Source organism: Malaya genurostris, chromosome 3 (assembly GCF_030247185.1).
Source record: "Malaya genurostris strain Urasoe2022 chromosome 3, Malgen_1.1, whole genome shotgun sequence".
NCBI lineage: Eukaryota > Metazoa > Arthropoda > Insecta > Diptera > Culicidae > Malaya > Malaya genurostris.
In genome coordinates this window covers 12,192,298-12,204,328 of record NC_080572.1, presented here as the reverse complement: position 1 = coordinate 12,204,328, position 12,031 = coordinate 12,192,298, and the positions used below count along the sequence as shown (strand labels likewise).

The 12,031-nt window shown below is 36.6% G+C and overlaps 1 protein-coding gene across 1 annotated transcript in view; it reads right to left on the bottom strand.

The window, feature by feature from the left end:
* Positions 1–12,031, bottom strand: part of LOC131435553 (zinc finger protein 423 homolog) — a 170,922-nt gene that overhangs the window by 83,656 nt on the left and 75,235 nt on the right. The gene's annotated exons all lie outside the window — the stretch shown is intronic.

The window sequence follows — 12,031 nt, the reverse complement described above, 5'->3', positions numbered from 1 at the left end:
TCTCAACGCAAGCGACCCGATAGTTGAAACTCTCTCATGACTTACTCTGTGTTATGGTTCATGCCGGTTCCACTCATGGCAGCAGAGCTCACGAGAATCAAACTGACAGCGGAAATTCAATCGACGGGAGAATTGAGTTTTCCTAATTCGGTGTATATTTGAGCGCGTACACAAGCCGGCTTTTGTCTTGTCTGCGATAGATACTGTCCGAAACAGTATTCATCCGGTGCAAGGAAGCTCAGGTGAAATAGCGGTATCAAGTCTATGACAATCGAACAGAAGATGGATGTTGTCTCGAGTCAGATGAGTTGCTAAAATGTGTACCGATATGGTTGTTTAAAAATTTCGAATTCGCATTCGGCTCATCGGTCTTGAAGCAGTTCAAATTGAACTGCCACGTTTACCTATCAGTTTAATTTAACTTTTCAATTGTTTCCGAATCCAGGATGACAGCACAAATATTCAGCTTTTTTTCGTAGTATTTAAAGTTGTGGTAACTGACTGTTTTGTGTTAAGGTTGAGATTAATTTAAACTTCTCAAACCGTGATAAACAGACTACAGCCTAGATGGATAACGTTTAAATTGAAAACGGACTTTTTGGGATGGTGATAAAATGCCCTTAGAAGGTAATTATTAAAGCTTACTTGTAAAAAAAAATCTACGCCTGCAGCTCCGAAACCAGTGGACGCGACTTCCGCTTCCTGACATATATGTTCATGTTCGCCAGGTGCTTTTTCACTGTTTGGCCGGTTGCACCGACCTCCGCACTCAGCGTTGTAACCACTTTTCCCTCGGTGGTCGACGGCCGTCCGAAATAGGGCTTACTGTCGATGCTCTGATTGTTTTCAATAGTGCCAAGATGTTGTAGATGCCGGAACGTGTATATCCGGCGTCTTCAAAGTGCCGCACAATGTCCGTTTTCGAGGCGGCGGGGTGCCGTTCTTTCAACGCGCACACTTCGGCACAAAGTAGCTACACTGTTTTTACCATCACGGTTAGGGCATATTCAGGAGTGTTCTAGTTCTAGATGCATAATTCATGTCAGTTTTAAAATTTAAATCTAGAAATTATAACAAAATAAACTGGCAGCCCCAGCAACGTTTTATCTGTGATTCAAATATATAAAAAATAGAACGGCAATATATACCAGTTTTAAATTTGACAGTAGAACTGTTAGAAAAAATAAAACTAAAACTGATTGCTGGGGATACGTTTGTTTCAGTTTCATTTACATTATAGACCACCCATATGAATCTTGCAGCTGCTGAATTTGCTCTTAGAATTCAACGGATAGAGCTGTCAAATTTTGTCTGCTGGCTCATGGGTTACTATGATTGATGCTGCATTGGTAGTTTCGTCAGTGCAGATAAACCATAAAAAATCGGTAATATTTGTCCACATTTTTGAATGCATCCTGTTTAGGATAACATTTTCATCCGAATAGATCATGAGCAGATGCTAGGGCAACAGTTTAATACCGGAAAAGATATATTCAATGTGGCTGATCGTTTCTAAAAGCGGAAAATTTCAAAATTTTTAAAATTTGAATTTTGCAAATGAATTAATTCCTCATAAATAATGTCATAGAGACATAATTTTTCAAATGACGGAAAATTCCACTTGTAATGACTTAATGTTAGATTAGCTTGAATTTTACTGGTTTCGACTGTAATTTGCATTCGGCTAGCGGAAGAGACTGTATGAATTTCAATTCACCTTTTATCAACCAAGCAGATGTGTGCTTCTGTGGCTCAGTTGATTAACAGACGTACTTTGCGATCCAATGATTCTCGGTTCAAGTCGCGGCGGTCGCTATCAGTATTCATTTTTTTCTTTCATGGAATTTAAGACACAATATTAAATGTTCTTCCACGTAAATTTGCGTAAACTGCGACGCTCCATTTATGTGCATCTAATAAGATGAAAAATCACTGGATTATTTTTCTAAGTGTGTAGATATATAATATTTTTGTGAATGGAATAACACGCACGCACAGAGAGAGAGAGAGAGAGAGAGCGTCACTGTGTGCATGTGTGTATAAATCTATACTTTTCCAAATTACGTGCCATTATTTTGACAAATTTAAGTCCTAAGATTTCATAGGAAAATGAAAGGTTCATGTGTCTGATAGCGAATTTTAACTCAATCCGATATCCGGTTGATAAGTTCATATCTGTAGTTTGATTTACTTCAAACGTTGCGATAAGTGTAGTTTGCATTTTTAAGCATAAAAACTAATGAATGAAGACAAAAAAAGTATTACAAGTGTATCCCTCCCCCGGTGAAAGACTAAAATGGTTAAAGCCGGGGTAAAATAAAAGATATAAAAAATGACAAATCTTGGAAACTGCGAACTTCTAGTTCCGGAACAACGGGTGCAGTGTGCATAAAGAATGTGAATATATTTTTTTCGAAGACCATTCAATCGATTTTCACAAGCTTAGGTTCAAATGATAGGCCCATAGCCTGCTATTGAATTATACTTGAATCCAGCTTCTGATTCCGGAAGAACGATCAGGAAAATGAAAAAATAACATAGTTCACTCGATTTTCTACGAAACCACTGGATTAATTGCCACAAGTTCTATTGAGTAGATCACATAGAAGCCAATTGAATTTTATACAGAAACAACTTCCGGTTCCGGAATTATAGTCTGATGAGTATGAAAATTCGATTTCAAGATGTGTTTCTATAAATGACGTTGAAAAAATGAGCCAAATTCTTCAGCTAGCCATCTTGAATTGAGTTTGAGGGACCGTCAATTAATAGTTTAGTGTTGCAAGAAAAAAATATTTGCATTTTAGTATCCAATTGAGCTTCTACTTATGTAATATTTTTGGGGAATGGAAAGCCACACACACAGAAAAAAAGAGGGACATATCTGTGTGTATCAGAAATATGCTTTAGTTTTTTCCGCGCTACTATCGGCAATAGTGGTCAAAGCTCCCGAAAGAGAATCCACAGATGGCTTAACCGTTTTTCAAAAAACTTAGGCTCAAATTAATGGTCTTAACGTCCAATGAGCTGCTGTAGAACTATATTCGGATCAAATAATGTGCAAATACATCTTCTTCTATTATAAAACACTAATGTTGGATACATTTGTCTTCAATCAGTATGGCAATGGCAGTAACAGAACTGAATTCGATTTATGGTTATTTTGGAAAAAAAGCACGAAATACGTACTAACTGGTTACAAAAAAAATTTGGCAATGTGGTTTTCATTTGGGTCATAACTTCGACCCCAGAAAACTTCGATAGTTCCGTGATTTTTTAAAATTTTCAATAACCTATGTGGAATGACAAATCCAATCAATCTACTAACTTTCACTCCTACAAGTATCCTCCTCCGCTCGGGATAAAAAATCCGAGATTTGGTGGTCTTCTTATATGTCTCCCTTGGTTTCATTTCGTACCGTCTAATTTATTTATTTTTATTGGTCACTCTGATCCAACTCTCACCTCATTCCTAGTCACTCTCGGACCGGCAGTTGAACCTTCGAAAAGTAATCACTCTTTCACATACGCCGGTCTCAGGTTTTCCTGTCTCTCGGTAGATTATTCTCTGTGATCAATTGGGTAATAAAAATGATAACTGTAAGATATCGTTAGATATTGCATGAAATTGGAAAGGAAACGCTATTCTAAAGACTATGATGAGGTTGACAGTACCGAGGGAGAAAGAAACGTGTTTGAGATGGGGTAAACTGCACAATAGCCTTCACCATCACCGGTTATATGTTTTGACATCAAAACCGAAGCCGGGTGAGAACATGCGTGTTCCGTCTAGTGGATACTGATGGGAGTGGGTTAACTCCCACGAGGGAAATAATTTCCTGATGTAACCGAGTTTGCTCGTTGGACTACGAGTGTGAGGTAATGTCTGAAGTACCTAGTGCACAGGGAGATTTTCAGGAAGGCATACAAGCACGAATGTTTTGCATACATTACTGAGGTTTCACTCTAAGATCTCGCTCGTGTGGACACGGCAAGACGCTACAATTCCTGTGTGCTCATTTTGCAAAAGTATGCCGAAAATCTCGATTATTAATTTAGTTTTTAGACAAGCATTCAATGTGTAGCGTCTTAAACAAACTATAAGTGCTACGTGACACTCTTCCGGAGGGGCCATTTACGTCGAAGAATCCTTTCTCCGGCAAAATTCCTAGCCGAGAAATTCCACAGGAATTTCCAGTGTCGGTCCGATTAAACTATCACATTACCATCCGAGTTAGAGGTACATACTTTGAATGATATATTTTGAAGGCAGAAAAAACTCCCATTCGCTTTCATTATTTCTGGTTCCAAACCGATAAAAATCATTTCAAAACAAGGCGGTCTGTTGTTCTCTCGTCAAGCACCACGCACAATAAATTAACAATGAATCCACGCGGTGAAGCAAAAAATTGTTCAAAAAGAAAGCAAAAACAATGCCAGTACCGAATAAAATAATGCGAGTAATGAAGAGGATCCTTTTCCTCTCCCTTTTCAAAAAACAAATCTGATGACGCGTCGTAGGAGAAGCAGAACCCCTGTTCGGATTTCATTCCATTGATTTTCCATTCAAGGTTCGCCACGATTGCAATCTTAGTTTTGGAGGTTGTATTCAATGGTCGGAGCGGTAGTCCAAAGTGGCACCTTGAACCAAAGGCACACAAGAAGCACAGCAGGGCGACGGAGCAGAAAAAATCGTCCCATCCATCTTTGGGCCAAGGAAATGCTGGAGTTTGGTTCCTCGCTTGCTTAATTGTGATGTATTTTTTTGTGTGCGGGAATTTGTTCCGCGAGGGACAGCAGCGGATGGGATTGTCTTATCTTGGAATAGTATCGAATGACATCTCTACGATTTTGGTACTGCACGACCAAATTGAACTTAACCGACCGAACCGATGCACAATGGTCCCAATCATGTCAAAACACGCGTTTTTTTTTCTTTGTGCGTCAAGGTTTAATTTTGGAGCTTTCATGTTTTTAGACGAATTTCTATTTGAAATATTCCGTTTCTTTTAATATAATCAAAGCTGTTATTAATCCACCTACAAGTGAGTTAAAAAAATTCTTTTGCATACAATACAAGATAGAGAATTTATGTCTTCAGAAAAATTGTAGATCATGTTCAAACAAGAAAACATGTCAAAAACAGGAACACTTTAAAATCCATTGGTGTCGAGATATGATGCATTGTTTATTAGAGAGCTCCAAAATCAAGTTTTTCCATAATAACTTTTTTCAATGAAATTTCAGAATTTTCTGATGTTCTACAATTATATTTTAATTATCAAAATACATATTTTTGTCAAAGGGTTTTAAGATCACAAACTTAAAACTTTTTGTGTTTATATATATTTTTGTCGTTGAGGTACCCCGCACCTTTCTAACCCGTAGATGCAGGCCGACTACCCGTCTTTGTCTGTGGAAAGAAAATTGTTATTGGAGTTGCGGCATGCGAATGCTTGTAGCAGGTTATTAATTTCGATAATGTATATGCCATTTTTTCTAAACTGTCCCACAACTAGCTTTTATGTCGAGTTCATTTTAATGGTGCCTTCAGAAGTCGTCCTTCCGTTCTATTACTGGAATCGCTTCTAACCTGGTCGGGCAAATCTGTGTTGATTCGTGACAAGTGTTCTAAGTGTTATTTATCGATAAATGCTGATTCGCGAAACTAATACCGTTTTCGTTTTAGAACCGCGGGCGACTCTGACTCCGAGTAAAACGAACACGTGGTACGCGCCCTAAACAACAACTCATATAAAAAAGAAAAAAAAAATAAACAAACTCACATGGATGCGTGGTGCGACCCGAGAAAATTTTCAGTGCGAAACTACGCGATTGGAGTCCGATCTAGAGCGACCCCAGTTTCCTAAAACAAACTCATCAAAAGTTGTTTTGGCGACTCTGGGTCAGCTTTCGGGCTGCTCTGATCAATAAACGAAAACGGTATAAAAAATGTTCAAGCGACGGATACTGCTAATTGACCACATAAAACGGTCGAAACGCCATTTGCATATCATTGTCGGTGTCATCAGATTTATGTTATCAGATTTATATAGAATGTGTAAAAATTTACAAATTAATCGTGTGATTCAAGCTTAAAATCTAAAATTGGTTTATAGCAAACCCACTCGCAAGGGTTTATTTAAGTTTTTCAGTAGTGGTGTGTCATCTCGCGTTGTTTACAGCAATGCGAATAGGAAAAGCAGGATACTGGTGAGGTCGTTCCTTAGACATATTTAACATTTTTCTTATTTGCAATGTCCTATTATATTTTTCTTACTAAATATCGTCGATTATTCGGGAAACGTATGATCAATGGATCTATTTTCTTCTGGTTCAACGCTAAGTTTAAGACGCGCGCGTGAAGTTTTTAACCGTGCAGATTTTTCTCGAGACCGTGCTTAACTAGGACGTATGTAAAAATAGTTTAGACTGCGAGGAGGATCCATTTGGTATTCCATTATTTTTGTTAGGAAGGACATTACTTCATTTTGTTTATGGCGTTGTTGTTCAATTGATGGTGATCGAGTGATATCTTGCCAGTATTACGACTGTCTATTAAAAAAAGAAAACAGAACGCGTATGTATGAAATGATAGCGAACCTCCCGACAGCCGGCTGTCGGGAGTTTCACGAGTTTCGGAAGAAATTAGGAAGCACATATTAATACAAAACGCGATAAAATTGCAACGTATTCTCGGTTGCCGGCTACCCAAAGTAATAAAAACATGATAATATCATTCAAAAATTTACTAACAAATAACCCTTTCCTGTGATGCATGTGCAAATGGAGAGGATTCCTCGGTTTCTAGTAGCAACATGCATTGAACTAACAATTGTTTCTTTCCAAGTAGCTCTGCATGCGGACGTGGCTGGCGTTGGTATTGATCAGCATGCAGTTTACAGAATGTGAACCTATGTGCTTTTCCAAAACAAATTGTTTCAGGGAAACATTTTGTAAGCCAAATTATTTCTGATCAATAACGGAGTAACAACACGCGGGCGGTCTCTAATGCTAATGCAAGTAAACCAATATAATTCCATTGCTAGTTGAAAATATAAACAGTAAAAATTTGAAATCTATTCCAAGCAACAATTTTCAAAGTGAGCGGATTCAGATTATTTGAAATTGTTTGGTAGGTTAATTTGGCACGTAATACTGAATACTATATTCTAACCAAAAAACCTCATTAACTAGAGGTAAATTTCTCTCAAAAAACTGAAAGGATCAACCCAAGTGACGACCCATATTTCTGACGAATTTGCAGTTTTTATTTCGAAATGTTTTGGTAGCTACTTCCGGGGCTCCCAGAACCGAGTATCAACCAATGTGATCGGTCATCAATTGCTAATTTCTTCATCTTGGTGCATGTTCTTCATTACTTTTCGAAAATTTCATATCCGATCACAGTCATCTCTGGAAAAATGATACGCGTAATTTTGTTACATAACACATCACTCAAGTCGTGTGACTGACATACAGATAGCGCTATCATTGTGAAATCCATATGATGTTTATGAATTAGTAGCCTTCGGAAGTGACATTTTAATGAAGCTTTTTGTTATTTTCTAAACAGTGAAAAAGTAAACGGATTGCAAATAGTGATGTCTGATTTTTCGTATTAATCGATTATTAGGTATTCGATTATTAAAAGAGGAGTCGATTAGTGTAATCGATTACTATTAGGCATTAATCGATTAATGCAAATAATCGATCAAATAATTCCAAACAGAATAAGAGCTGCCAAATAAAAATCTGTGTTGAATATCAAATCTTTACCATTAGTGTATCATACAGTAAGTAAAAATAGAAAATTCAATAATATCTATGATGGAAAAATGTATGAACTTTGCACCCGTGGGCAGAATGGATCAAAAATCATTGTTTAAATTGAAATTCGTATTTCCTTGAATTATGACAGATGAAAATGCAACTCTCATCATAGCAACGTTTAGCTCTAGGCTGCAGACAGAGTAAGCGCGAAAAGCTGAGCCGAGCTTGGTGCTGACCAAAACGTTTTACTTTCAGCAAAACAGAGGGACCCTGTCAGAGTGAAAGTTGATCCGATTTCTCACTTGTACTCATAAAGAATCCTTTTGATCAACTACTAGTATCATTCTCGCTTTTGATTTGCCAAAGTTAGTCAACAGCTCGGCTTCGCTTTTCGCGCCCACTATGTCTGCAGCCTAAGGCTAAACGTTATCTATTAAGGCTGTGAACCATTTCGCGGTTAACTTTAACTTTTGGTTGATTTTTTTCAGTGTTATTTTTTACCTCAAAATAAGCACTCAAGTGTCAGATTTCAACCAAAAGTAAAAATTAACCGCGAAATGGTTAACAGTCTAACTGATAGAAATCTCGATTAATTGATTGCTATTAATCGATTAGCTCTGTTAGTGACACTGTCGTTAATCGATTACAAATACTTGATCACTTTAGCCTTTTAAACGATTATTTTGATGAATCGAGTAAAACAATACATCACTAATTGCAAAACAAATCAATATCAAGTGTTCTACATGGATTGACGGTTGTCTCAATTCTACGTGCTGAACGGATAGGTGAATGAAACTCGGCAATCCGAAGCATAGGAAACTTTTCCAAGTGTACGAATTGTAAACCTATTTTCATGTATATTTAAAAATGTTACAGAATAATAAGCAATATTGCAATTATAGCAATATAATGCAATAAATAAAACTGATGAAACGCAAAAGATCAACTAGACAAAATGCATTCGCAATAAACCTTCTGTTTCATTGAAATTCCTTTGAAAAATTTTCGCGAAAAGCTAGGGGTGTCTTCTGCCCTGATGTACGCTTTACTACATCCGTTTCTATTCTAAAATAGGTAATTCTCAATCAGATCGGTCAGAATCATTGTCGGTTCCTTTTTAACGCAAAACGTGAATCACAGATTCCTGTTCTGTTGTTTCCGCGGTATTAAATAAAAATCGTGTATCACGAAAGTTGATCTTTTTTTTCCATTCCGTCACCTTTTTCTCCAACTTGTGAGTGTCGCATTTCAACAGCATCCATTTGTATCAAGCGGAATGGAAGGAGCTCCCGTTAGTCAACAGGAGATTTCCGCACGTGGTAATGAGAAAATCGAACTAACGAAAGGGGCAATAGGTGGTAGAGTGAAAGCAATAAACGGTGCCTGGTGCGCATTTTTCCGGGTGTACTCAAACGCACTTTCTCGCCAAAAACCAGCAAACTGTGGGTGGATGGTTATTGTTATTACACTTCGGAGCGGTACGCAACACCCCCTCAACGGCACAGGGACAGAGTTCATAGAAGCAACAGCAACAAGAGAAGACTCACTCTGTGGAGCACATACATAAATTTATCCTCCCCATGCTCCTATACTCTTGGATTCTCTCGGTGGATGGTAGGTTGCACGAAATAAAATGTGTGTAGAGATACATAAACATTTGCAGAAATAAATTATCTTCTAGGGGTTACGAATGTAGTTAGGTAATATTGAAATCACTCCCATGCTTCAGGTGGAAAGGCACCCAGGAGTGTCGTGGCCATTTCAAAGACACCCAGTACACCGATACAAAACCGGGCCAAAAACTTGGCACTGGCATTCCGAGAGTGAGCCTTTGAGTCAAACCAGCAACAAACAAAAGGAATAAGAAGAGGAGGTGGAAAATCATTTCAACATTAAAAATAGAGTTTCTCATCTGCACTGGCTCCTTTCAACCATTCAACTCAACCACCCACAATTTTCGACTCAATTTGAATGTCTTTCTTGATTAGGTGTCTACGGTGAACAAAGAATGTACATTGAGTATTTGGATTGTTTGGGATTGTAAATCAACTAGAGAAATTTCGTAAGTGTATTGTAGTGACAAGTTTATCATCCATCAATCGTTATTTAAACTTACTGTTCGTATTGAAGTCATATAAATAATTTATAATATAGATTGATATCAGTTAAAAAAATTAAAAATCAATTCAAACGATGAATTTAATGAATTGATTGAATTTCTGATCACAAGTGAATGAAATTACCAGTGAACCAGCAGGAATTATAATATCACTTAACAAAAAATTGCCGTACACCGTTTAAGAATCTGCGTCTTTTACACAGTACAAAAAAGGAATCGGACACTTGTATTTGATAAAATGTGTCAAAACAGCAGATTTTCTTTGCGAATGAAAACGAACATAAATTGATACTAATAGTATTGTTGTTGCACCGTTTAATTCTACTATGTCACGTCATTACACTCTCACGAAGTCACTATTTTCACAAAAGTGTATCAAACGTTATAATACAGATACGTTTGATACACTTTTGTGATAATAGTGACTTCGCGAGAGTGTAATGACGTGACATAGTAGAATTAAACGGTACAACAACAATACTTTTAGTGATAGTATTCTACTAACTACCACAACGGAAATCTAAATAATTGGTAGTCACGATTGCCGACCAACCCCATATTCATCGTTCACAGGAAAGGAAAAAAATAGAGATGCTTCAGCTACTTTACGTAAGGACGACGACTCATTAGACTCTGTTGTAGTTGGTGTTGGTGATTTTAAAGGACGACAGATGTGGGAAACTTTCTAAGCAAGCTGTTTCTTGAAACTTGTAGTTCACAACAACTGGAAGGAAAGCACACAATATTTAGTTGTTGTGTATTTAATTATAGACAGATGAATGCTGAGAGTGACGCTTTTTCGAGTGAACACAATAGAACTCCGACCAAAATGTGGATCGAGTATAACCAAAATTCTCAATCCACTTCCCATGGTCAACAATCTCCAAAGAACTGAAAACCGTCGACCATTCGGAACATTTGTGCTCCTTATTTCGACCCGAGGTATCAGAACAGGGGTGGCATTATGTATCTCGATTCGACTGAAATTTTATCGAATCGACCACGTTTCATATTATGGTTCTCGATTCGAAGTCGATCATCGAGCTTCGTTCGACTTCACTCGAAGAAGTATTAGATTATCGAGAAGTTTTGGCATTATGGAACCAAAACAATCGAGCTCGTAAACGACTGAACTCGATAAGAAATGGTCGAAAGCCTTATTACTATCGACTATGAGTTTTCGAATACGTTTCTTTTTTATTTAGGTAGTTATCGATAACATCTTAGATTTTCGTAAACATATTAGTATTGATAATCTTCATTTTAATGCATTGTTTTGTATATCGTTATATATATATATATATATATATATATATATATATATATATATATATATATATATATATATATATATATATATATATATATATATATATATATATATATATATATATATATATATATATATATATATATATTGTGTGTTTGGCATATTAAGTACAAGTCGAACTGTTTAGAAAGCATATTAATTGAAAGCTGCGTGGTGTTTACTTAAAATAACAAAAGTAAGTCGAAACTAACCTATGCCCAGTAACTGTAGTTTGTAATAAAATTTCGGAATACTGTGGACAGAAAACGTCGCTCAAACGGATTGTAAGAAAAAGCTTATTCGCTCGATAACAATGAGCAAATAATGTTTTTACCCATATATCTAACTCTAGTAAATTGAAAAATTTGTCCAAACACCTTGAAAGTATTTAGAATATGCCAAAAACATCACAATCTCGTGCTATTAGCGTGTATTTGACTTTTCAATAGTACCTAAATGTATTATGAATACTACAAAGAATGGGTTACTCCTGGTATATTAGCTAAAGCAATATCTCCTAATAAATATGATAAAATACTACAAAGAAAGCTGGAAAACCTAAAAGCCTTTGATTAAAACTACACATATGGATGATGTAAATTGTATTAGACTTGAAACAATACATGAAAAGTAAAGAATTTTTTTTATTATAATTTCAAAAGTTCATCGATAAATTGTGTACAAGAACACGCTTGAAAAAATTCTTTACGTTTTCAAATGGAGTGGAAACGAATCTGCTTCTTGATTTAAATTTCAGAAATGTGTTCATGTTAATTTCGTGCGGCAACTTAAAACCGCAGTATTACAAGCAGTTTGCTTCTTTTCAG